The sequence below is a fragment of the Pan paniscus genome, chromosome 5, assembly GCF_029289425.2.
Source record: "Pan paniscus chromosome 5, NHGRI_mPanPan1-v2.0_pri, whole genome shotgun sequence".
In the NCBI taxonomy this organism is placed as follows: domain Eukaryota; kingdom Metazoa; phylum Chordata; class Mammalia; order Primates; family Hominidae; genus Pan; species Pan paniscus.
Window position 1 is genome coordinate 166,177,478 of NC_073254.2, and position 27,873 is coordinate 166,205,350.

Below are 27,873 nucleotides of genomic sequence, written 5' to 3' on the forward strand. Positions count from 1 at the left end.
TAAATTTTACTTTTTAGATGAATTTTACTATTCTTGGATTTACAGAAAAACTGCTAAGATAGGTCAAGAAAGTTCCCCTATACTCAGCACTCAATTTCCCTTAGTAAGCTTTAGTAACATATTTTATTAGTAGAGTACATTTGTTACAATTAATGAATCAATATTGATACTGCATTATAACAAAAGTCTGTTTTCCGCAGATCATAGTTTTTACTTACTGTCCATTTTCTGTTTCAGAATACCACATTCTCTTTAGTTGTCATGTCTCCTTATACTCCTTTTGGGTATGACAGTTTCTCAGACTTTCCTTGCTTTGATGACCTCAATAGTTTTGAGGAGTACTGGTCTGGTAGTTTGTAGAATGTCTCTCATCTAGCACTTGTCTAATGTTTTTTCTCATTAGTAGACTGGTGTTATGGATTTGGGGGATTAAGACCCAGAGGTAAAGTGCTGTTTTCATCATATTATATAGGTTGAGTATCCCTTAGCTGAAATGCTTTGGGATTTTGAATGTCTTTTTGATTTGGGAATATTTTTTCTAAACACAATGAAATATCTTGGGGATGGGACCCAAGTCTAAACATGGAAATTAATTTATGTTTCATATACAACTTATACACATAGCATGAAGGTAATTTCATACAATATTTTTAATAATTTTGTGCATGAAACAAAGTTTGTGTACATTGAACTATCAGAAAGCAAAGGTGTCACTATCTCATGTCTTCTGTGCTCAATAAGTTTTAGGTTTTGGGACATTTTGGATTTTGGATTAGGGATGCTCAGCTTCTATCAACATGACTTATCCCTGCTGATGTTGATGTTGAGCATCTAATTTTTATGTATTTTTAAAAATTTCTCATTTAGAAGCCATTCTTATTTGGATACCAAATGTCTATGCTTGTATATTCATGTTTGGGACTATCTGCCCTAGACCAACTTGTGTACTGTTCATTATGTACATCACCCACTGGCTGGCACTGCTAAGGTGAGGCTGGGTTAGGAACATCCCTGTGATTTAATTCAAAGATGTTAATCTACCCACAACAAGGCCTCTAATCTGGGCTGGTGGTATAAGAATGGGAATCGATTTTAATGCCTTGGAAGAGAAAATAGACAGTGAGAAATAGACAGTGGTCAGAACCCAGACATATGGACTTTTTGTCCTGGAAGTAATCCATTTTCAGATAGGAAATACAGAGTACCAGACTATAAACCACTGGCGAATCTCAAATATACAAATCGGGAGAAAAGGGTATATTGAAGAAAATAAATCAACACTCTCACGTGCGCATGTGTTCTCAGGACTAACACTGACTAGTGCAATCCAGACCTAAACAGCAAGATTCCTTTCAGATCCCACTGCCTAAAATGCCATGCCCCCGCTGGAAAAGATAAAGTTTTACTTCATCTTTACTTTATCTTGACTTTGAGCTTGCAGAGAGATGACCTTATGACCCCAGCCAGCTAAGCCTTTGGAGAAGGAATGGGTGGGTATCAGTGTAGGGTCAATTGATTGAACTTTCTGCTCATTCATTTATATGAGAGAAAATTAAAGGACAGGGTGCCTGTTGTTTAGATTGTAGAGTCAGTAAGTAGCATGCCCAGAATTAGAACTCAGAACTTTTTTTGTTGTTGTTGTTCTGAGACGGAGTTTCGCTTTGTCGCCCAGGCTGGAGTGCCGTGGCGCGATCTCGGCTCACTGCAAGCTCCGTCTCCCGGGTTCACGCCATTCTCCTGCCTCAGCCTCCCAAGTAGCTGGGACTACAGGTGCTGGCCACCATGCCCAGCTAATTTATTTTTTGTATTTTTAGTAGACGGGGTTTCACTGTGTTAGCCAGAATGGTCTCGATTTCCTGACCTTGTGATCCGCCCACCTCGGCCTCCCAAAGTGCTGGGATTACAGGCGTGAGCCACCCCACCCAGCCCAGAACTCAGAACCTTTATTTTTTTTTTTGTTCTTTATTCCTTCATCTTTTAAGAGTTTGAAAAACTCTTCTTTTCCCAGCACTTTGGGAGGCCGAGGCAGGAGGATTGCTTGAGTCCAGGAGTTCAAGACCAGCCTGGGCAACACAGGGATACTTTGTCTCTACAAAAAAATGTAAGAAAAAAATTAGCTGGAGTATGGTGGTGTGCACCTGTGGCCCCAGCTACTAGGGAGGCTGAGGAGATTCGCTTGAGCCTGGGAGGTCAAGACTGAAGTGAGCCGTGATCACCTGGGTGACAGAGCAAAATCCCAACTCACCAAAAAACAAACCAAAAAAACCAACCAACCAACAAACAAAAAACTCTTCTTAAAAGATTATCTGTATTTTTCTATCATTTCTTAACTTTAAGTTTATTTTATGCAGATATTAACTTCTTTTAATATTATAGACCAAACTATATAAGAGATTTGCTAGATTTTGTTGCTGCTAGTGTTAGGTACCATATTTTCCAATTAAGGATAGTTTATTTTCACGGACAATATGAAGTAAAACTAAGATTTGGTTTATTTCTATTGTTTATGCAAGAGGAAAAGTTATCTTAACTGATTTTTACATAATGAGGTTATACTTAGATGATTATCTCTTTTAAAAGCAGAGGAACTTTTTTTTTCATCTTTACAAGTTAGAGCTCTTGGAGGAATAAATGTGAAATATATATTGTGTGGAGTGATCGTTGATGAAATTCCTTCCTGATTATTCTATTTAAGAAAGAACTAAATCTTTTCTTCTCTTTGTCATATAGGTTTTGCAACCTTGATCATTTTTCTTTTTTCTTTTTTTTTCTAAATCCAAAGGGATTGTAACAACCAAATGTCACGAACTTAAACTTTATTAAAATTGGTTTTCTTCATAGGACTTTCATTAGCTTCTCATGGTTGACTCTTTCCAACCCACAGCCTGGTTTTACTTTTAACACAGTGCACTTTAGGTTTAAAATGATCTAATAAAATAGTGCTTCTCTAATATGTGACTTTAAGCAAAGTCGACTCTTGAATAAGAACTCACTTACAGCAAATATTTTAAAAAGTGGACCTTTCTGGTTAGCTCTAGGTATAATGGCAGGAGATATAACCTTAGTATAACTAGAAATAACCTCAATGTGATAACACACTTAAAACCCATAGGATTATGAAACATATAATTATAAGAGAAATTCTGCTGAGGAGCATTTGTGCCAAAGAAGAGATGACACTATTTTCACTGCCCATCAACTGAGGATAATTGACAATAACACACCTCAGGTACATAAATAGATTTGCAGTGCCCATGGATAACATGCATTTCAGCAAGAGATTGCTGTGAATACAAAATGAACTTAGAAAGAGGCTAGGAAACTGGAAATGTTCACACATAACTTGCCACCTTTAAAAAAAAAACAAAAAAACCACAACAAAAATCCACAAATTCTCCAAAGAGTAATGGTGAGAAATGAAGTGTTTGAGGCACCGAATAAGGAAGTATTTGTGATAACTTCAGTTCACTAAATAAAATATGTCCTATGCCACCATCCTAGGATATGAACATATTCAAGATCAGGAAGAAAACTCAAAATAACTTTCAATCTTCAAGTGAGAAAAAAACATTTCAAAAAGAAGATCAAGGTCCTTAACTCCTTATTGTATTGAATATAAGTTCACTCTGCCATGATTACTGTTGTATTTTGAATATACCTACAGCACTTGATCTATAATTATCACTTAATATATTTTGTTGAATGACTTCAGAAGGAAAATATTGATAGAGAACTGAATTATGGGATAATGTTAGAAATTCATAGGTTGATCCAAAATATTATTATAGCTCAAGCTGTCAATTTCTCCTTTCTTTCAAATAACTAGCAAGTAGGGTACTTTTGTCTCCTTGTCGTTTGTCAATGTACTAAGGACTAAGTGCCTGAGTCTATTACTAGGTAAGAAAGAGAGGTGAATAAATATGGGATCAGAATGATTAACAATGAAAATCAATTAGTAATCATTTTTCAATAAGATTTATTAATTATAAGTAGGATGAAAGCAATATAGTTAATAAGAGCATACAGAAGATTATTCTTGGAACACACAGCAGTGGAATTTTAGGGATGTAAAATAAGAGATCATTAAAAAGGAAAAGCAATTGAGAAAGGGTAGTTATTTTATTAATAAAAAAGTTGTGAAAGGTTATGTCAAACATTTCCACAGCTTGCCTAAGAAGTTCTTATTTTACTGAAAGTAAAGGAAATGGATTGGACATAACATGAAAATTATTGGCCTATTTTGTTAACCTTTTCATCCACATCTCATGTACATAGAATATAGCTTAAAAATTATTTTGTGGTGCACTGTAAGCTTTTACAACACAGGGTCTGCAAACAGATTTATTTCATTAATAAGAAGGAAAGACAAGAAGCTTGATTAGTAGATTGTTTTTTCCTCTAGCAAATTGTTTCTCTTTGAAATACATTGTCTAGAGTTATTTTTAGTAGAATTCTAAACGACAGGTGGATGAAACTTTTTCTTTTTTGAATTTGTCTTGATTGCAAGAAATTATCTAATTTCATCCCTCAGTTCCCCCCAAGTCAGTTACAGCTGTACATGCAGTGCTATCTGAATTGGAAATATACTTCAAAACTCATTCATTTGCATGTCTATTAGGAGAACAGGCAAAATTCTAATGACAACAATTACTTGCCCTTTCCTGATGCTCTTTAAATAAAGTACTTTGCAAACTGTACATACATTTGCCTTAAAATGTTATATTACCCATACATGGTACATTCTCAGAAAGACTTCTTAGGTTGGATAAATGGAGTGCTACCTCCATCATTGCAGATTTGAATACAAGTTATTGTTGTTTTTTTTTTTTTTCTGGAGTGGAATGAGATGCAGTAGTTTACAACATGAAACAAGACATACATACTGGGGTTAAGTCAATAAAACATTCCACTGATGTTTTCTTTGAATATAGAAACTAGCCAAAGATCAAATATCCTAGACAAACTGAGTATTAATATTTTCTCATAAAATTAGTAACAGAAATACCTGCTTTGTCAGGTATTTGTTGAATTTGTTCAATTTGTCAGGTATTCTATGAATTTGTTCTTAATTCATAGAATTAGGGTATGAATTTAGTTACTACAGTAGAAATGAAACTAAAGTAACAATCTGGAGGCAGGCAGTTAAGGGCTGGTAGGACAGCTCTACCTCATGAGGTCTTCTAAGATTCAGGCTCCTTCACATTTGTCATTCCATCATCCTCTCTGGAGTTGTTCTCATCTGCAGGGTTCAAGATGGCTTACCATATCATCTATGGTCTAGTCACTGGAAAGAGAAAAGGAGACAAGTGGAGACCTCCTTCCTTTAAAAGAAGGACATGAAAGTTCTACATATTCATCACTTCACATCCCATTGACAAGAACTTTGTTATAACATGCCACATTTAGCTCCATGAGAGATTGAAGAGTTTATTCTTTCTTTTGGTTGTCCATGTGCCCAACTAGGAACTCTTATTATTTAACAATAGGAGAATAAATTTTGGGAGACAACTGTCATTTTCTGTTCCACTTCCCAGCTCTTAGGATTGTGGTGAGGGTCAAATAAAGTGACGGAGGTAGAGGAGATATATTAACTGATAACACAGTAAAGTAAAAATGGTAGTTACTAGTCCTGAAATCAGCTACTAGGACCTGAGTGGGAACACAGCTCTGAATTTTAGTTTCTATCTATAAAAAGATGGCCAGAATAGATGATCTCTATGTTCCTTTTCCATGCCTTGTATTATGGTCTTAAAGTTCTTTGTGTCTTTCTTAAGTAACTGTGTGATTCTCCTCTAGAACCTTCATGTATAGGCTGATTGCTTGGTTTTATGTTGTCTAATTCAGGTACGTTTCTCTCCTTCATCAGTTTCCGCTCCTTAGTCTGACTGCTAATGTTGGTGGTTCCAATATCTACCCTGACTTCTATCTCTTGCATATGGCATAAATCCTCATATTTTTCTAAGTTCTTTGTGCAGTTTCTGTAAAGATAGGGACACAGCTGGAAACAGGAAGATGTATCTCAGGAACTGCAGCAATAATCAGGCCACTTAGTCTGTAAATCACACTTGGAGTGGGCAATTAACTAGGTCTCCTCCCCACTGAGAACCCTGAAGCATTGTAAAATGTAGGACCTGGAACACTGCTGGATTTAGCCAGGAATTCAATATTTAAATGGGTCACCTCGGACATATGATAGCATTTGCCAGATGATAAAAAAAGGTTTAACAGTATGATCATAAATCTTGGGTCCAGCCTGGGCACTTGGTTTTTCCCTAACTTGTTTTAAATCAGTTTGAAAAAGACAGAGGGGGAGATAATTATGATCACAGAATCGTTGAATCAGAAGAAAATATAAAGGTCATTTCACTTAATTTCCCTCCGGAAGAAGCACTCTCTCTCCAACTTCCCAAACATGTTTATTTTATTTTTGCTTGATTGGAAACTCACTGCCTTCTGAGACAATCCATTGTTCTATTGTTTACAATACTGATAAATTCTGTAATTGTGGTTGATAAGTTTTTTCTGTTTTTTTTTTAATTAACTACCTGTGGATTATCTGAATGGGCCTCATGGACTGCTGTGATAATATACTAAATTTTATTCTCCTTGAATCAGAGTTTCGTTACTTAACACTAAAATGCCGGCATGAATTCAGTACCATTAACTAAATTTTTATTGAGTCCTGTGGTAAGCAAAGCACAGATTTCCTATACCTCTCTATCTTGTATTAGTCTGATAGGCTATGCTATGCTGCAATAAAAAGCAATCTTAACATTCTAGAAACTTAAATCGATAAATATTTATTTATTTTTCATGTTATATATCATCTCAGATGTGTGGGGCTCTGCTTCATCTCATCCTCATGCAGGGATGTAGCCTGATGAAGCCTTCATGATCAACAAGATTGCTCTTTAACATAGAGACAGGAAAGGACTGTGTCAGAGTATTTCCCTTAAAAATGTTTACCTTGAAAAGACTACATAGTTTCCACTCACATTTCCCTGGATAAAATTTATTTTATGGAAAGGAAATGAAATAGTACCATGTGTGCTGAAAGGTGGAGAACCAGAAATATTCATTCTCCAGTAAAATGTTAGTAACAAACATGTAATATCTGGTCAACAAAAGGTCAGCTTATTTTTATTTCCATGCGCACAATACATTAACCTCTTTAAAAAGGAGGTAACCCAAAAGTACCACTCAGTGACAGCACAAATCTTCTAAATCATGACATCTGGATGATATGCAGTAGCCTTAATACCAGGTCTGAATATAACCCTTTTTGATCTGAACACATATGAATTAAAAATGTACATTAACTTCCTCTCACAGTCCAATATACGCTGACCAAAGTAGAATAGGATAATTTGAATAAACATTCCACTTTGGAAAAAGAATAATAAAGGAACATGGGGCTAGTCTGGCCTAGAGCAATTGTGCTGTGCCATACAGCCAAGACTGTGAAAGCTGCCTACCTTGAGGTTGAAAAATATTCCTTGCACAGACCCTGATTTGGCTACCTGGGAGTAGCTCCCTTGTCCTCTGCTCTCTGTGACCCTTGAAAGATTCCTTCCTTTCTGTTACCCTTTGTAGGCACCTCTGAAAAACTAGTATTGGAAAATATGCCTTCTTTCAGGCCTGGGCAGCTTTCCACATCCACTTTCTGCTTACAGATGACTGACAGCTTAAGGATTAATTTAAACCCAGATCAGTGACATTCTCTTTCAGTCCAGATTGGTGATTTGTGGTGATTTGGGAGTAAAATTCTCTGAAAACTTTGTGGGTGTCCTACCTATTTGATTCCAATCAGTGTTTGATGCTAGCAATCCCACCCACAGTTCTTAAAATACATTTCTTAGGACAGCTATATTCTGTAATTTTCTTATCCACATATCTCTAACTATTGTCCATTGCAGATACTTTGAGCCACTTAGGCTTAGAGAGAGTAATATCATTAAGCTCATTTTCTGGGACACATACCTTTAGTTAGATCTCACGCTGAGATACCTTATCCACTTAGTGCTATAGACATAGTTTTTTTTCTTTTTTTTTAAATTTTGAGACAGAGTCTTGCCCTGTCACCCAGGCTGAAGTGCAGTGGTGTGATCCTGGCTCACTACAACCTACACTTCCCAGTTTCAAGTGATTCTGCTGCATCAGCCTCCTGAGTAGCTGAAATTACAGCTGGTTTTTTTTTTGTATTTATTTTCATTTTTATTTATTTATTATTATTATGTTTTTTAGTAGTGACGGGGTTTCACCATGTTGGCCAGGCTGGTCTTGAACTCCTGACCTCAAGTGATCCACCCACCTTGGCCTCCCAAAGTGTTGGGATTCCAGGTGTGAGCCACCACACCTGGCCTATAGATATACTCTTAATATGACAATTGCCTCTAAGACTGATTTTACTTTGCCTTTGATGTTCAAAGACTATGAATTTTACATTTTTGCTGTTTGGGCTGGAAATCAGTTGTCTCTGTATTCCTGAATTCAAGGACACAGATTTCTTTTTCATTCTTGATTCCAAACCATTTTGTTTTCTGACCAAATTTCTTATAATCCCTTGCCAAATGCAGCCAATAGCTACCTACACAACACAGATACTGTTTCTTAGCCTCTTTTCTAAGAGTCCTGAGTTTACTGGGTACATGATCTGTTTACCAACTTACTAAAGGTTAACAGTTTTACTAGATGTTTTCCTACTGCTTAACTGATAACAGTTTCTTCCCTACGTACTGCTTAATTGCAAAGCCACAGATCATAGTTTTTTTTATTGTTGCTACAGCTGTCTCCTTTTCTTGTACAAATGTCTACATCAATCAAAATGTACTAAATTAGTTTCTGGTAACAAACACCCACAACATTTTAGTGATTTAAACCCACAGAGGTTTATTTACTGTTTGCACTATGTGTACATTGGGCTATAGGGGTTATATTGTACATTGTCCTAACTCAACTGTCTAAAAAGGGAGTCTTCCTATTTGGAGTACAACTGGGAATTATGGCAGATGGAAGGGAACTTTAAAGGTCTCTACCTAGAAATAACAAATGTCAGTTATATTTACCTTTTATTGGTCAAAGAAAGTCACATGGCCACATGTGATTTAAAGGGAAGAAGAAATGCAATATTACTATGTATTTAAAAGAAGGAGAACTAGAAATATCGGTTATCAGCATTAAAGACTACCCTGCTTCTTTTAATTTTGATAAAAGATTGGTTGATTGTGTTTAAAGTCTAGAAGGTCTGAAGCTCTGAAATGCTAGTGTTTTCACAGGTAACAACCAAGTGTGATTTCATTATTCAAATGTCTGTAGGGCTAGAATATATTAATCAACTAACTATTATAAAATATTTATATAATATCTGCTAAATTTCAGAAGAAAAGATGAATCCATTATAAAATAAATGAAGACTGCATCAAGAATATTTACTTGCTAATACAGACAGAAGGTGTTTTGTTTTCCAAATGAGGACATTTATAACTCATACCGTATCACGAAGTTTTTGATCAACTAGAATTTGCTTCTCATTTTCTGCTAATCCCCTTACTTGTATGAGAGGTATGCATTAGGGCACATTTATAAAGATGTCATTTAAGTGTCTTAGAACTTTTAAAATTTGTCCATGGCAAAAGATCATATTCTTTTGAATGATCTATGGTACCCATCAATGCACCAAGTAGAGGGGAGGCAAAGACATATTTCACGGACAACAACAAAAATGGATGTTCTCTTATTACTGGGTTAATTTAATTGAAATGTGATTTATATTTGCTAACAAACAAGAAGAAAAATATCTACAACAATTAGGCACAAAACATATATATATATAAAATTAGCTATTTTGCTTTTTTATAAAACAACACAAACAACAAAAGAGTAAAACGATATAAAAGAAGCCAAATGAATAGATGAGGTTTTGGAAATAATTTTCTATAATTGGTAAGAACAACCAGGCAAATGCAGCATCTCATGAGGTCTAGTACAATAGTTGTTTATTTATTATTATTTATGTTCTATTTACTGTTAAAAACTGAATATCCAGTTAGTAAAATAGCAAGCCTTTGTCCTGTGCAGAGAGCGCTTTCTTTTTAAAACTAAGGTTCATTATGTTTATCTCTGCACATAATTATCACAGTCATTTAAAGTGTTTCAAAAAAGGATTAATTTTTCTCTTACAGCTACCATACATTATAGAATTAATGGGAATCTCAAAAACCCCTGTGGTCACTGTACCACTGAGATGACTGAAATAGCCTTTTCTCTGATTTTCTTTCTTCCAGGGATCTTTTCTTTCAAATCCATCCTTTATCCCACTGTTAAATCATTCTTTCTACACATCTTTTTTTCTAAAAATCCTTTTTTGTTAATATGAGTTCAAGACAAAAACAATTTTGATGCCCTATTTTTTGTAGCATACAGTCTAGACCTCTTGTAGTAGCACTCAGGATCCTTCACAGATGTTACAGTCATTGCTTTTCTCTTCCAAGAGAATGGCAATTCTCTATTGCTACCTCAGTTACCACAGGCATCCCCATTTCTGGACTGAAATATTGTACCTTCCCTTGCAATTTGTACTAAAACTTAAAATCCAAGAAGACTCCCATGAATATTATCCTACTTTTAAATGTTAATGTCAGAATGTTTAATTCTCCCCATACCCCAATAACTTAAACATGCCCAATTATTAAGTAATGAGATGATTTCATAAGCCAAAGAATACATTTTTAAATTTCTTCACCGGACCAAGCTTACAGTGAATGCTGACGAAACGTTTGCTAGTTTTTTGACCATGTAGCATTGGCTTATTTTCCATCTCCCAGCAAATTCATAAATTAGCCACAAAATTAGACTACCCATTTTAGTTCCTCATTCTCTAGAACCAGAAACTCTTTTAAATCTAGAACTTGCTGCCTCACTTCCAAACAACAGTAGTAGTTACACATTTCTCTTTTCCCTGGCTTTCTGCCCTCATGTTTTTTATCAGTTTTCTTATTTGTTGATTCACAATCCAATTGTTGAAAACATAGTCTATGCTAAGCTACTGTGCTAAAAGCTGGGAATGGAGAAACTATCTCCTCCTTAAAGAGTCCATAATGTGGTTGAGAGAGAGAAGCTAAACCAATATGCACAATAATGTTATGAGTGTTTAGACTAAAATACAATTGAGTATAATGGGAAACATTTGAAAGTCAGCAAAAGAATTCCAAAGCTCCTACTTCTTAATTGTTGATTTTTTCCCTAAGTATCATTTTCTTGTTGTTTCACTTCATTAAAGAAACTTTTTCATTCCTCTTAAGCCTTAAGATCCTTGATCTGGTTCCTATGCAATGGACTATTTTTCCTGTTTTCCTCAGTGACCTGGCCTGCTTTTTGCTTTCTGTGGCATTCCCACCAGCTTTTTGAGCCTCGCTCAACTCTGGGTTAAGCCACTATGACATCCTGCTGCTTTTTCCATCTGTCTATAAATTCTGTAGCAATTCCTATTCTGATTCTAAATATGAGCCTAATGCAATGAGTGAGTTGACTTCTTCGACTCTCTTGCCTCTGAACTCTTTTTTCATGTAGTGCTTTCTATGAGCATTCTGGTCTGTCGACCTGAAATATTGACACTCCCACTTTCATATCATTATCATTATGCTTCACATGTTAGAGGTCTTTATATATCCCAAAGTCATTTACATTCTCCTCATTAATAAAAACCTTCAGTACAAGTGAAGATAGGCACTTGATTGCAGTGTTGTAATTAGTAGGAGAGTTAGGATTTAAATCCAGGTGTTCTGATTTTAAGCTCCATGAATCTACCACATTCTCTGCAGAAGCAGCGTCATGGCTCTCTCCACTACGATTCTATCTGCTGTGAAAACCTTCTCTAGACATTGACCTTCCACCGAGGTAGCATAAATCTTTCTTCTGCTAATAACACATATAATTCTTGGATATATTTTAACTAATCAAAATCTTCACTGTTAAATAAAGGAAGGGAAATCCCATGGTGTCAAAGTCAAAGGGAAATTTAAAACCAGAATTCTATGTTAGAGTGTTTTGCTTTGGCAACTCAAAGATGGGAGGGCAGGAATGTTAGATTAAGTTCGGGTATAGGGCCTTGGAGTTGTTGACTGGAGTTCAGTATCCACTGGGGAACAGAATCTGTGACCTTGGATTCAATTGAAGAAATGGGAATGAATAACCATGCTAAAGCTGGACCTTTACAAGAAATGGAGTAAAAGAGGAAGTGGGGAAAATTTTCACTTCTGCCTGAGAAGCACCAAAGAACTTGACTCTACCAAAATCCTAGGTGGGAAATAAAATTTTCCAGTGAAAAGCTGAAATCCTAGGCCAGAGCCACAAATAAGCATGGAGTCTGAAGTTAGTTTATAAATGTTTTGTTAGACTCCTCAAGCCAAGCTACTAATTTTAAAACATTTTGAACTAGTAAACATCCTGGGAGTGTTAAGAAAGCAAAGATGAAACAATTATGTAATAACCAAACTGGGGTCCATGAGATTCTTAAGGGAAAAAAGTTTCACTAAAAATGAGCTCATGAGAAAAAGTAGAAAGTACACGAGGCGATATCACACCTTGAGGGAGTTGGCCAACACGAATTCAGGAGGAGCAGCTCTCTCAAAACGAGATTACGGAACAGCCACAAAGAGGCTGGGTAATATTTACTGCACAGTTGAAGTAACTTAAAAAGTAAAAAGAGGAATAGAATCACAAATAATAAGAAAAGACAATTTTTGGTCACCATGTTTTGTTGTTTTTACCTCTTCAATGGTTTTTTGGCTCTGTCTCCTCATCTCCATCCGTATTGCCACTACTTCAGTTCAGGCCTTCATCATTTCTCATTTGGATTACTGCCACAACCTCTTAATTGACTTTATTGGCTGAGCATTGCAATTTTCTCTCTCCCCAATCTTGTTTGTATTCCCACTTGTTCTTCACATTGCTATGTCAAAACACATCACCCCTCTGATTTACGTATTATAGGCTGATTTTAGTCTTTGGGATGCAGTTCAAACTCCTTGGAATTGTATTCATAGCTCCTTAAGATTGGACCCTAGACCACCTCTTCAATATCATCACACAGCTGCCTCATCCTCCATGCACTTGCCATTCTCTCTCTCTCACCTCTGTGCCTTTGCATGCTCTATCTCTGCTGTTTGGAAAGGTCTCCAAGTCTCCTTTGCCTAGGTCAGTTCCCCTTTCAGGAAGCTTCATTGATTCATCTTCTCCACAGCCTCTTCCTTAGTCTGGATTAGGCTTCTTGCCATCGTGCCCCCATTCCTTTCAGTGTCTTCTCTGTCATGGCATTACCATGGGTGTCATGATGGTCTGTGGACCGGGGTGATCCCTACTGGATTGTGGGTTCCTTGAGGGCAAGGACCAAGTCTTGCTTGTATTTGCTTCCCGCACATTTGGCATAGTGTCTGGCACAGGTGATGAAGCCTGTGCTATTAGTGAGTGAGGTGGTTTACTGGATGGTTTCCTCTTCGGTGATTCCTCTCTGTTTAACCCTATTACTGATTTGATTTCCAACTTAAGCTGAAGCCTTTCTCAGCTATCTTTCTTAAGTATTAAAAGTGGATTTGATTTGCTTCTAAGAATCCTCCGTCCCTAGTTTCAGGGTCACATCACTGTCCCTTTATGATCGTCTACAAGGGGTCACACTTGACAGTTTTACCTAAATAATTACATAAAGGGAGAAAATATTGAATCCTTTCTGTTTTCTATCTTGTTTCTTTAATTAATCTTTTTGTTTTGTGTGATCTCTTTTGCTTTTCCCAATTTCTCTTCTTTTTTTCAGATATTTTCTTCATTCCCGTATCCATCTTTGGTTGGATCTTTTCTGTTTCCTTTCTTTCATGCTGACACTAAAAGCAATCTATCACCTTTTGTTCTTTCCTGTCAGTCAATCTCTGGTCCGTGACAGATTAACGTTGACAAGCTTTTGTGCTGAATATAAATGGTTTCTCTCTGTGTTTAAAAGGGAACACACAGCACACAAACAAGGTGGGGAAAGGACTATTTATCACATAAGAAGTTGGAAAAATTGGGATAAACATATTGATCTATTGCAATCTTTTGTTTGTGCTAAGACCAAGTAAGTAATTATTCAGACTACTTACTAACTTCCTCACAGTTTAAGATTGCTTAACTTTCAGTGTAAACAAATTTTATTGTGGTCTAAGACAATTTCCAAATGCTAGCGTTCACTTATTGAAAAGGGGAAAGTCTGTGGAATAATAATGTTCTGCCATCCTCCTTTTAATGAGAATGGTTATGGTAACATTTTGAAATAAATATATCATAACAACTATATAACAGTATGTTGAAATAGGATAAATGGGATTATTATCTGGGTTTACAATTAGCATAACCAAACTGTAGAATAATAATGGGACATACTTGGAGGAAAATGTTATCCTGGTTAAAGAAGCTGGGCACTAAAATCTACACAGCTGGGTCAGAGTTCTGGTTCTATAATTTATTAGGCACTTGGCCTTATACAAAACCTCAGGTTCCTCATATGTCAATTAGGCTAAGGATTAAAAGGAACAATGTATTATTTAGCATGAATTCCTGGCATATAAAATACCCAATATATGTAAGTATAAAATTAAAATAATGATTGTCGTTAGCTTATCTCTCTCATCCTCCTGTTCCCTTCATTATTGTCATCCAACTTAAATGCCTACTTTCAAAATTTTCACTATTCTTACTCTTTCTAAACCAGTAACCAGCACATTCAAACTGTGTTGTGACCAATTAGTGGGTTATGAAGTCTATTTACTGATCTATATTTTTAAATGTAATACAATAGAAAATATTAGAGTGAATTGTATGTACTAGCAAAAAGTATTTTTGTGAAACTTTTTAGTTATACATATGGTCTGACTGACATTTTAAACAGGCTTTTCTGCCTGCTATATGGACTGTGGGCTCTAGGTGGGCACAGCTGGAAGAAGGAGCTTTTACTATCATCCAAGTGAGTGATTGTGAGGAAGATGACCGGCATGGAAGGAATAGTTGTGGGTGAAAAGTGGCCAGATTATGGATAGAGTTCATGGTAGAGGCAACAGGTTTTGTTAACTACTGGATGTAAGGTAAAAATTTTTTGTTGTACCAAGCGACTGGAAAAATGGATTTGCCATTTTCTGAGATGAGGATGCCCCTAAGTGGGGTAGGTTTGTGGACTAGAACAGAGAAAGATAAATTTTGAGTATATTAAATTTAAGATGCCTATTATTATGGATGTGAAGATGTTAAATAGACAGATATACAAGTCTAAATTCAAAGGTGAGTTCTGGGCTGAAGATGCACATTTGGGAGTCATTAGGATATATATACTATTTGAGATCATGTGTCTGGATGAGATCATCAAGGTTGTGAGTGGAATTTAGAGAAGGGATGTGGTCCAAGGACTGAACCCTGGGGTACTGTGACATCTAGACCATGAGAAAATAACTACAAGCAAGTAAAGAGACTGAGACACTGCAGCCAATGAGAGGGAGATTAACACCTAGGAGAGTGTGGTGTCCTGAAGCCCAGTGAAAAAAGTACAACTGGAGTGAGTGGTCACCTGTGTCAAGGGCTGTCAGTGGATCACAAGGTGGAGATGATGTATTTAGCCACTGATGCTTATTGATGATGCACACAAGCACCATTTTGGTCGGGTGGAAGCAAAACTGTGAGATACATATTTTGTGTGTGTCAGGTTTTACAACATGTAATTGTTACAATGCAATACATTTTTTGTTCTTACCTTTTTTTTTAACATCATGTTTTTAAAATGCATTCTAGGTCATACGTCTAGGTTGTTGCTTTTTACCTGCACATTCTACTGTATTTTTAACTCCATTTCTCTGATGATGGAGACCTATGTAGTTTCTAAGTCACTGCCCTAGTGAACTTTCCTGTCCCCTTTTAGTCTTGTGCTAGTATTTCTCTGGGGTACATACCTAGGACTGTAACTACTAGGTTTTAGGACATGGACATTCTTCATTTTTATGAAATACTGCCAGATTTTTTTTTTTAGTATTAGTAGCTGAACTTGTTTACCTTCTCTTCAACAGCATAAGGAAGTTCAATATCTTCATAACTTTTTTTTACACTTGGATCTAACTCCTTTTTCTTGATATTTTTGTTATTCTAATGGGAATTCTGTGGCTTCTCAATGTTTTAATTTGCATATCTCTCATTACTAATAGTTTAACAACATTTTCATATTGATATTGGCAATTTGGGCTTCTTCTTTTATGCACTTGCCTACTCATATCTTCTTTGTCCAGTTTCATGCTATCTCCATTGAACCAGCTTTCTCTTTTTTAGAGTCTTCATTATCCACTAATGACATCTTCTTTGTTGTTTTTTTGCCGGTTCCCATGACACAAGCTGCCTCTCTTTATGATTCCAGAGTCTGTGTTACAGTTCTCTTCAGTTACCTTAAGCCTTCAAATCAATGATTTAATATCCAGCTAACACTGTAATGTTATATTTCCTTAACTTTCTCGACTTCATTGGCCAAGTCTCTAAATGAGCCAACATCAGGGGCAACTTTTGCAATGTTCCATTTTTAATCTTTCAAAATAAGAGTTTCTGTTTTTACAACAAACATTTTGCAGTAATGTCTGGAAGCAGCACTCCCACTATTTGACTCCCTGCTGAGCTTCCCAACACATGCACCAACATTCCTTAATCCCCATTTGACACCCAGTTGCAGACACAATTCTTTCCAGAAAGAATGTAAGGAACCAAGCCAAATGTTTTCCTCTCCAAGAAGCCGCACATACCTACACTGAACTCACATGGCACTAAGTAGATATTGTCCCACAGGTCACTCTTTGCTTCGGTTCAACTGTCCTATAAAGTTATCAATTGTTGGAGGGCAGGCATGTTAGCATAAACCAATATAACATGGGTGTAAAGACCTTGGATCTTAGGCCTGGTAGTCTTGGTTCAAATTCTGACTCTGCCACTTAACAACTTAGTTTCGAGATGTTACCTAACCTCTCTGTGACTTGGTTTATTACATCATTGTTGTAAAGAATTAAATGAGTTACTACATGTAAAACACTTAAAAGAATGTCCAGAAGATTTTAATCACTCCATAAATGTTACCCATTACTCTAAATGTTGATATCCGCTCTATTTCCATTCCAGTGACATGTTGTACATATTAATAGTACATGTTTTTAAAATGATTTGAATATGAAAGCAATATATTACAGATAGTGGGTGAAATGAGAACTAGAAGTAAAAACAGGAACAGGAAGCTAAGAAAGCTTAAGAAATACAAGATTAAAGTGGTAGTTTAATTTTAAATTATTGATTTGAAGGCTCAAGAAAAAAAGCACGAAGATGTAATTGCAACCATCTTCTATTATTCATTTTCTATTTTAGCCTTGGCCCATAAAAATGAGAACTTCACAGATAATAGGAGAAAACTTTTCACCTATCTCTTCACCTCCTCAGACCCGCCGTTGAGGAGGAAGGCTCTACTGATGGGTGAGATTGAGAGGATTACTAAGTATGACTGCTTGAGCCCTGTTTTTGCTCTTTCTTTTCACCCAGCCTTCCTGCAGGCAAAGTCTCTTCTCTTCTCCTCCAACAGTAAGTGCACAGGGGCAGGACTTGACCCTGTGTGGGGAGATACCCATACCAGGGGAAGTAGGAAAGCCTATGTTTGCCCCAGATGCAAACTAAATTCTCTAATACAAATTTACTAGCAGTGAGGCTGATGTTTTGATTCTTTTCTGACTTCTGTGTTTTATCACTTAGTTTGCCCCTTGAGAAGTCCCAATAAAAGGGAAGATGCACAGCAAGATAAAGAAAGGCGATAGAGAGGGAATAAACATGGAGAGACAAATAGAAAGGAGCTGGACAGTGGTAAATGAAAGGATGGAGACATCTTCATTTGTTTCATACAGTAGGAACATTCATAGAATTGCAGTGCTGGTGACTGATGAAGAATAGATTCAACAGCAGGAGGTACTGAGAGAGGGATAGCTACAAAAAGGGACCACAAGTCCTAATTTGGCTGGGACAGTCCAGGTGTATGTCTACAGTCTTAGCATTTTGTTCAGTTTAGTATTTTCCTGAACAAAGGTATCCCAGTTTGGATAATTAATTGTATAGTCACCACAGGTGTGGTGGAAAGAACAAGGCTGTTGTTGGTGCATGATAATGGAGAAAACCATAGATGAGCAGTTTCACGAGGAACGTGATTTTTAAGTGATGGGTAATTATATGCCTTTAGTTTTAAATGCCATCTGAAAATTGGATGTCATAACCCTTCTTTGAGGAAATGTTGTCATTAACACAAAGATGGTCAAAGAGACTATTTCCATTTATCTAGTTCAGTGGATTTTTCTTTTTTTTTGACAGAGTCGCTCTCTGTCGCCCAGGCTGGACTGCAGTGGCACTATCTGGGCTCACTGCAAGCCCCACCTCCCAGGTTCACATCATTTTCCTGCCTCAGCCTCCCAAGTAGCTGGGACTACAGGCACCTGCCACCATGCCTGGCTAATTTTTTGTATTTTTTTTTTTTTTTTTTTTTTTTTAGTAGAGACGGGGTTTCACCATGTTAGCCAGGATGGTCTTGATCTCCTGACCTCATGATCCGCCCACCTTGGCCTCCCAAAGTGCTGGGATTACAGGCATGAGCCACCATGCCCGGCCGTTCAGTTGTTTTTAAAGTGTGATCCCTTTAAGGGGACCCATATTAGTGCCACCTGGGAACTTGTTAGAAATGAGGATTCTCAGGACCCATCCAAACCTACTGAATCGGAATCTTTGAGATTGGGGCTCAGCCATCTATGTTTTAATAAACTCTCCAGGTGAATCAGATGCACAGGAATGTTTAAGAGCCAGTGGTTTCATTTATATATAATAATTGTGAAGGCAGAAATATGACAGTGCTATAATCTGTCAATCAATCATTTGTTAAGAATCTATACAAAGCCCTGTGTTGGGTGCTTTATTCTGTGAAAGATACAAGAGAACACAAAGATAGTAAAATAAGCATTCTCTACCCTTGAGAAGATTGCAGTTGGGTTGGGGAAATTGGACCTACACCCATAAGAAGTTGTCTAATAATAGAAAATGATAAATAAGTAGGCAAGCTAAAATGTCTATTGGAGTTCAGGAGAGAATTCCCAAAGGGAGAGCACAGACAGGAGATACTTTGTGGAGGACATAGAACTCAGAAACGAGAACAGGTGGGAAATAGCAGGAACCAGGAGAGTCTAACTGGGGAGATAAGATCAATTTTCAGCAAACAATGAGTAGCAACTGAAGAGAACAGTGTTAATGCCAATAGGGCTCTGTATTGGTCTTATTGAAAAAAGGATCCAAGGTGAAATGTTTTCAAAACTTGAGATTAGACAAAATTAAACAAGTTTCTTTTACTGCATATACTTCTCGGAGTCTTTAAAATGCTAAAGAGCAATGTGGTGCTCCAAGAAGGATTGTGGCATTTACCAGTTGACTTATGGTCCTTGGAGCAGCAGATGCCAAAATGGGATAAGATCCCTGAAAACACCTCTGAAGGGGAAAGCTCCTGAATCATCTCAGCTCTCATGGGGTTTACCAATGCATCCAGCATGCTGGCCACCTCTTGCTTATCCTGTTCAACCCAATTATGTCATTGATCAAATGGATCAAAATGATGTTCTGTGGGATGTCCAGACAACCCAGATCTTTTTAGACTTTATTATAAGAAATGATAGGAGAAAAGTCTAGCCTTGAGGCACAACTGTAAATAAATAGTATTGTTCATCCTCTGTGAATGACAACTGTTTGTGATTTTCTTTTCTATTTGTAATGAAAAACAGCATATTTATCAAAAGAATGTCAACATATGACTTTTAAGGAGGTATCTGTAATAGTCAAACTCATAGAAGCAGAGAATACAGTAATAGGGCATTGTCACTTAATGAGTATAAATTTCTTGTTAGAATAAATGAGTAAGTTCTAGAGATCTGCTGTAAATAGTTAGCAATACAGTATTGTACACTTCAAAATTGTTAAGATGGTAGATCTCATGTTAAGTGTTCTTACCACAATAAAAACAAAAAATAAAACAAAGGGATACAAGGACACTTGGGGAAGTGTTGCATATTTCTATTACCTTGATTGTAGTGATGGTATCACGGATGTTTGCACATATTCAAACTCATCAAATTGTATACATTAAATACATGCAGTTCTTTGTATATCAATTATACCTCGATAAAGCCATTTAAAAATCAGCAAAGCCTTTCTAATCTGCTTTAGCAATGCCACATCCAGCATAGCAGCTGAGATGAGGACTATGACCTGGCGGAGTCTGTGGTAGTCTATAGTCATTGTCCAGGTTCCATCTGGTTTCTGCAAGAGCTAGTTCAGGGAATGAAGTGGAGATGTGATACAGCATTGACCCTGCCTCCTTTAGGAATTTAGTGATGGCAATCAGGTTTAACAGTCTCCCACTCCCAGGATAAAAAATATTTTTAATTTACTAAATTTCGGCTAGAGGTGGGGGAAAGTCTCAGTGGTTGCTACTTGGTCTTTTCGAAGACCAGAGATCTAATACAGTGGTGACTTCAGCTGCCAAGTATGTTAGTAACAATTGTACACTCAGGGACTGAAAAAATCACCATTGGGTAGGTCCATAGACCTAGTGGGCCCACCTTAAAATGGACCTGAGATGAGACTTATTTATTACTTGGTCATCACAAGCACCTACTTAAACAGAGAGGCTATAATAATGCTTTGGGTTTCTGAGTATCAACTTCAATTCAGACCTTATATTCAATTATCCTTGAGATGTATGGGCATTCCTTGTCCCCAGTGTACCATTATATGAATATATGGCGGAAGGACCAGGGAAACGCTAAGTCCTTCCTCCCAGGGACCCAGCCAATTCCTCAGTAAGATGTTTCCAGATCTGAAAATTGGCTCAAGTCTGTGAACTGAGCAAAGGATAGTGACTTTCTATTGAGGTAATTCCCTTCAGCCATCCAATCCTCCATTCTTACTTTTTGCATTTGTTACTGTAATTTCAGCTTCCTGGCTTAAGAGGAAAAGCACTCTTCCATGGCCTCTATTATTCGGGGCCCTATTATCCTCATGGATATTAACAAGCCCATCTCTGTGACTCCTCTCCTAGACCAGGTCAGCAGAGCAGAGTTACCATTGGACAATTTTTGTGATACTAGTGTCCCTCTCACTAGTGTATTCCTGATAGTGGCTGGTGTGTCCGCCAGGCTTCCCATTGAGCTCAATTCTCTGAGGGGTTGTCTAACTGCACATAATATATCCAGCATAGCATGCCCACTTTGCTCAGGTCTTTATTCCTTTCTCTGTCATTTGCCAAGGCAACTCAAGCAACTCAAGCACATTCAGCATTGGTCATTGCTTTCTCTAGGCTTCTAAGAGCTACCCTAGTCAGTATTCCCTGTCTCCCAGTGTTCTTGCTGGGATAGTAAATTCTGTGGACCCAAGTCAATGAATTCTTACTTATTCAGCCTTAAATTATTACCCTCTCAATTAAGTTACCTCAAAATTCAATTACCCAGAGGTAATTCCCAGGATCCTGCCAGTATAGCCTAGCTAATTCTTTCAGCTTTTTAGTATATCATCTCTTTCCTTGCTTATCAGACTCACTGTATTCCTAGCAGAGTTATACTGGGATGTAGCCTATTATCTGTCTGACTGCCAGTAGAGGAGGTATGGGGCAGTCCCTGAAGTGGGTATGACTGCATTGTCGGTGGGGAGGTATCTGCTGCAATTTTAAGCATAAGAGAAGTGCTAACTCTCACCAGGTATGGTGGCTCATGCCTGTAACCCCAGCAGTTTGGGAGGCCAAGGAAGGCGAATCACCTGAGGTCAGGAGTTTGAGACCATCCTGACCAACATGGAGAAACCCCATCTCTACTAAAAATACAAAATTAGCTGGGCATGGTGGAACACGTCTGTAATCCCAGCTACTCAGGAGGCTGAGGCAGGAGAATCACTTGAACCTGGGAGGTGAAGATTCGGTGAGCCAAAATCTTTAACTGTTTCTAGGGAAAAGTGTACTACATCAGCAAACTTTGAGGTTTCAGAGGGTCTGCAGAGCTCACGTCCTCAGAGGCATCCATCCAAATGTCTTTATCTATGTTTCAGGGTTCCAGATTTTCCTGGAACTAAACTAAAATTTTCCTGGGACTTGAACTAAACATAGATTTGCCTTGGCTGAGCATTAAAACATTTCTGGAGCTCTGCAACTTTAACAGTTAAGTCTTCAGCCTGCTGCTCATCTGTTTGTGCCGTTCACTGCAGGAGGTACTAGTCTCTTGGCAAGCTACCAGTAAAGCTCCCTTGCTCTCATCTTTTAGTCTTAAACTGCTTGTCATGGTTTTCAGTTTCTCATTATCCTTCTGCAGGGCATCAATCCAACTTAGCAATAACCAGACAATGCCTTATTCTCTAGAGATTGTTCCCATGATCTCTATCAAATGCCTTTCTGCTCACACCAGGCGTATTCCCCCATACATTTTTCCTAGATCACCTAGTCTTTAGTCATTGGGTCACTGCCTCCTTCCAGGAACTCTGCATTGGCCCTATATCATGCAGGAGCATGCATATATTCTTTGTCTTCTTGGCAGTAAGTGAGCCATCATCCAAACTCTATTTTTCCATCTGTGTTCTTGTATTACTTCTGGGACCCCCTGTGATAGTTCAGCTGCTCTAAGAAGTACATGCCAAGATGGGATTAAGTATGCAAAATAATTTTTTGGTGGGGGGGATGGTGAAAGCAAATGAAGGATAAGGGGAAGGGAGCATAAGGTGGAGAGAGCCTTCAGGCCACAATGCAAATCTGAAATCTGTAAAAGAGAGAGAAAGAGGAGAACTGGGTAGAAAAAGAATCAAATTGCTACGCAGTTCAAATAAAGTTTTGGTCAGGTTCATTTGGAACCTTGAGTCAAAATTGTCCATTAGAAGCATCTTGTGTCTTGTATTAGTTCTTTTGCTCTGCTCATTTCTTGGCTGTTAGAAACTCATAGGGAAACATGAGATTCCCCATGTCTCAGGGCAGACATGGTGGTGGATCTGTGTTCCCACCAGAGATCTGAGTGGTGCATTTCATGGCTGCGAAAAGTCTTGCATTTTCAAACTTCTTTGATCATGGACTTTACCTGTAAAACATCTTTAAGGGATGTTCAGTGAAATATACTTTTTAAAACTCTGGGCTTTATATTTGTGTTAAAATTTGAGTTGCTGATATAAATTAACTTAGGAGTGCACATGATACCTCTTTTAACGTCTGTGGTTTTCACTGCTTTTCTTTGGTCAAGAGAATGCTCTGTATTTTTACCATATTTTAAAACAAAGGTCTATATAATAGATTACTATGTACCAGAAAATGTTCAAGGATTCTGTCTCAGTCAGCTCAGGCTGCTATAACAACATGATAAATTTGGTGGGTTAAACAACAGGTATTTTATTGCTCACAATGGAGTCTGAGAAGTCCAGGATTAAAGTGCCTGCCAATTTGGTGTCTGCTGAGGACCCTCTTCTGGGATTGCAGAGGGCCATCTTGCTATATCCTCACATGGCAGAGACAGAGATCATCTCTCTCATATCTCTTTTAGGGACACTAATTCCATTCAGAAGAGTTCCACATTTATGACGTAATTACTTCCCAAAGGCCACGCCTCCAAATTGTATCACATTGGGGATTATGGCTTTAGCATAAGAATTTTGGAGAGACGCAAACATTCAGTCCATATCAATTGTTCTGTATGTTAACTTGTAACAGTACATTTGAGACAGGCACTCTTATTATCACCACTTTACAAGGGAAGAGGCTAAGGCTTCAAGAAGTTACATGACTTGCCTAAAAATCACATAGCTAGTAAGTGATTGTGCCACTTGTAAGTTGTGCAACTTGTAAGTTGAACCCACAATGTCTGGCTCCAGAGTCAGTGCTCTCAACCACTGTGCAATGCTGCCATGTGGGCATTCCTGTGTTGTCTATGGCTCTGCAGAAGAGTTTTGGAAGCTAATGCTGAATGTGACTTAGCAGGTTATTGTTAATGAAGGACCCTGAGTGGCTGGTGCAACGTAACTTGGATGACTCAGATAAGTGGGACTCTGATAGCCAGAGAGTGCATCCCCCAATGAACACATGTAGAAATATGCACTCCATAAATATATATTATTTCCACCATGGATAAATACATATATAAACCTGTATGCACATGCTTCATACACATCAATATATCATGTAGCTATCCCATGCCTTATAATATGTTCATTTTAAGTGTACACAGTCAGAACATTTTTAGTACTCCCATAAATGTATTAGTAACTGGTTAGTATGGGATATGTCGGGTTTGAAGCCATACAGACTTTTACTCTAATTAGCAGTGGGATCTTCAGCAGGTATTTTTACATCTTTGAGCTTCAGTTGTCTCATCAATAAAAGCAGCTATCATCATACCTATCTCACAGGGTTGCTCTGAAGATCACATGAGAGAAGAGAGGTAAAACTGCCTAACACAGCTCCAGTACTCAGGAGAGCAGTGAACATTGTGTTAATTTGAATTAAATATCATTTACAATTCTTAACACGATGGAGATTTCTAATGATTATTAATAAAATGAACGTGGATTATGTTAACCTGAGCTGGTTTCAAAATATGTACCCTGCAGTTTCTACTGTGAAGTCCAGCCTTCTCGTTTTTCTCTAGGCTAAAATCTTCAGGGGTCCTGAATTATCTTCTTAGCACTCTCACTGGTCAGCTGTGTGATTCTAGACAAGCAACTTTCCACTGTTGTTTCTGAGTTGAGATTCTCAGATTCAGTACCATGGAGAAGTGCTGGGTTGGCTGCAAGAACTTCAGCAGAAAACTTTTTAAAAATTAGTCGAAGGCTCTACCTCAGTGATTCTGTCTGATAGCATTTTATTCCTTAGGATAATGCTAGCTACTGTAAGAAATAAATCCCTGAATTGGCCGGGCGCGGTGGCTCACGTTTGTAATCCCAGCACTTTGGGAGGCCAAGGCGGGCGGATCACGAGGTCAGGAGACAGAGACAATCCTGGCTAACACGGTGAAACCCCGTCTCACTAAAAATACAAAAAATTAGTCGGGCGTGGTGCCAGGCGCCTGTAGTCCCAGCTACTGGGGAGGCTGAGGCAGGAGAATGGCGCGAACCCGGGAGGCGGAGCTTGCAGTGAGCCAAGATAGCGCCACATCACTCCAGCCTGGGGGACAGAGAGAGACTCCGTCTCAAAACAAACAAACAAATAAATAAATAAATAAATAAATAAATCCCTGAATGTTAGTGGTTTAATGCAGAGGAGTTTATTTCCTGGTCATGTAACAGTCTGATGAAGGGGTTACTGCCATTTGTGCCGCTATTCCCTCTATGGGGGTTTCATCTTCTTTCATGTTGTTGCTCTGTCCTCCACCAGGGCATTAGAGTCCTCTGTTTCCAGCTAGCAGACATAGAAAAGTGAATGTAGGAGTGCATGCAAAGTGAGGCACATCTCTTTCTCTTAGATTCATCAACTAGAACTTAGCCTAATTGTGCACCTAGGCTCAAGGGGCTGTGGGAGATGTAGACTCTGACTAGATAGTCCTATTTCAGGGACAGTTTTATGCTCAAAGGAGGAGAACTCATTTCTTTTGTGAACCTCCAGCTTTCTCTACCATGGCCAGACTTGTGACTCAGTGAACTTGATGGCAACCAAGATTATCAGACTATATGCCTAAAGCACAGTATGTATAGAGGAATCTTACTTAACCATTGTTTAACAAGGGTTGTAAAACTTTTGGAAACTCTGAAACTTGAATTCGTATCCTACATTTGAATTCCACGGCAAAGAGAAAACCAGAAAATATTATGAAAAACTTTATCTCTCATGTAAATTCCCACAATGTTGGATGTTGGAGCATTAATTGCTGTCACCCTTTGCTAATTCCCTTATCCTTTGGGTATGTGGATAGCAAAAATCTTTTCAAATAAAAAGAAGTATTTTATTTCAATCACTATACCAATGTGTTATAAGAATAAACTCACTTGTTCTTCAGCACATGTAGATTGTGTTATTTTTGAATATAATGTTCTTATTGAGTGTTAATTATATGCACCTACAGCTTTCAAAGAAGTGATAACTAGATACTGTCAAACTGATAACAGCCAGTCTTCTCTCTGGCTTTATGCATGTGTTAATTTATAAGGTGGATTAGCAGGAACTTCACAAGCCCTTTATTTTTGGTCTGCTTGGTGATGAGAGTGATGAAAGAAAAAAATGCAGATATATTGCTTCTGTTTACAATTTCGTAATAAGACAATGGGCAGAAGTGCTCTAGCACAGAAGTTTCTATTGATGAAAGCATTTGCCAATTTACCCTAATTTCCTGAAGGTTTACGGTTAGCAAAGAAAGTACACATAAGCACAGAAAAATCTATTTTTATTTTTCTATGATTTTCTTAATTTACACCCTTTAATTTGGAAAAGACCCATTTAACTGTGCTTAAAATTATTTGCAGGGCACGGTCTATTGTTAACATTTTCATGTAACTTCATAGGGTCCAATGAAATGGGTGCAGAAGGTGTAGCCCAGGTATCACATTTATAGATGGGCCTGGTATTAGAATATGCCATATCCATGTTCAGAACTTCATTTTTTAAATAAATTTCTTGAAATTTGTGATGATTCAGAAGTAATTCAGATTTAATTTAAATGTTTCTTGTAAGGTTTGCTAAATAAAATACTGCCAAAAAGGTTGGAAGAGAATATCGAACTTTAAAGCAATTTAGAAGCCTTGGTTGTGTGCTTTTGGGATGCTCAGGTTCATGGACAAACACAGCAGGGACACTTTTGTGCACGCAGAGTTCTGAAACAGGGCTAAGGGAACAGACCCAATGTGTAAGGCAGGGGCCTTATTTTCAGCCACTCTGTGGCTGCCCTTGAAATTCATGTAATGCTTTAAGATATATCCTCACATTCTATGAGGACATGGGCTTTGTTTCATAGGGTCCTTGAATTTCAGTAGAGTTGGCCCCTTTACAGTGTTATGTAATATTTTGTTATTGAATGAATATATGAAAATGAATGCATTAAAAATGTCCAATGACTTCATTTATATTCTGCATTTAATCTATTTCTAATTAGCGAACTTTTAAGTAATGCGAAAAGTGGCTTCAGGATAGTTTGGGGTTCAATTAAGGACATGTTTTAGAGTAAAAAATATCTATAATACTCAAAGATTTTGTTAGAAAATGACAAAGGAGGTCATTGAGTTATGGTCCCTTTTTCCAAAAAGCTAATTTCTTTCTTTATTGTGATCTACTGTTTAATATTCTTTCATAGCATGCAAAATTTATTTTAAAAGGTAATGTTCATTTTATGGAAAACTTTATGGTGTTCTGGCTTTTTCTATTTATTTTCCTCATTCCTTTTTGAGGACTGATTTAACTCAGCATGTATGTTTCAGGTGAGTGAATATTTAGGAAGCAAATTCTTAATAGCTAGATGATCTGACAGTGAATATTCGAAAGGATAAAGCAACAGAAATAACATGGTGAACATTTCAGGAGCCTGGTGAATTATTATGCAGAAAGTTTTTGAAACTTTATTTTTCGTTAAGTTAGTCTGAACCTGAATTGTTATCATAACAATGCAGCATATTCTTCTGTCTAAGGAGGTAAGTGAAATCAGATTTAAAAACTCAATAACTATACCTAGAAATGGCACATTAAAACTTAATTTTATTTTCTCCCTTTTAAGCAAGACTCAGCCCTTTGTCCACTTTCAGTCCTGTTCTGGGGCACACACTTTTTCTGAAGGCAAGCTGAGAGCACTTTGCATTGTAAGCAAACTGAGGTTCAGCCTT

The 27,873-nt window shown here is 37.5% G+C and overlaps 1 protein-coding gene across 7 annotated transcripts in view; it reads left to right on the top strand.

Moving 5' to 3' along the window:
- Positions 1-27,873, top strand: part of GRM1 (glutamate metabotropic receptor 1) — a 411,958-nt gene that overhangs the window by 151,637 nt on the left and 232,448 nt on the right. The window lies entirely within an intron of this gene.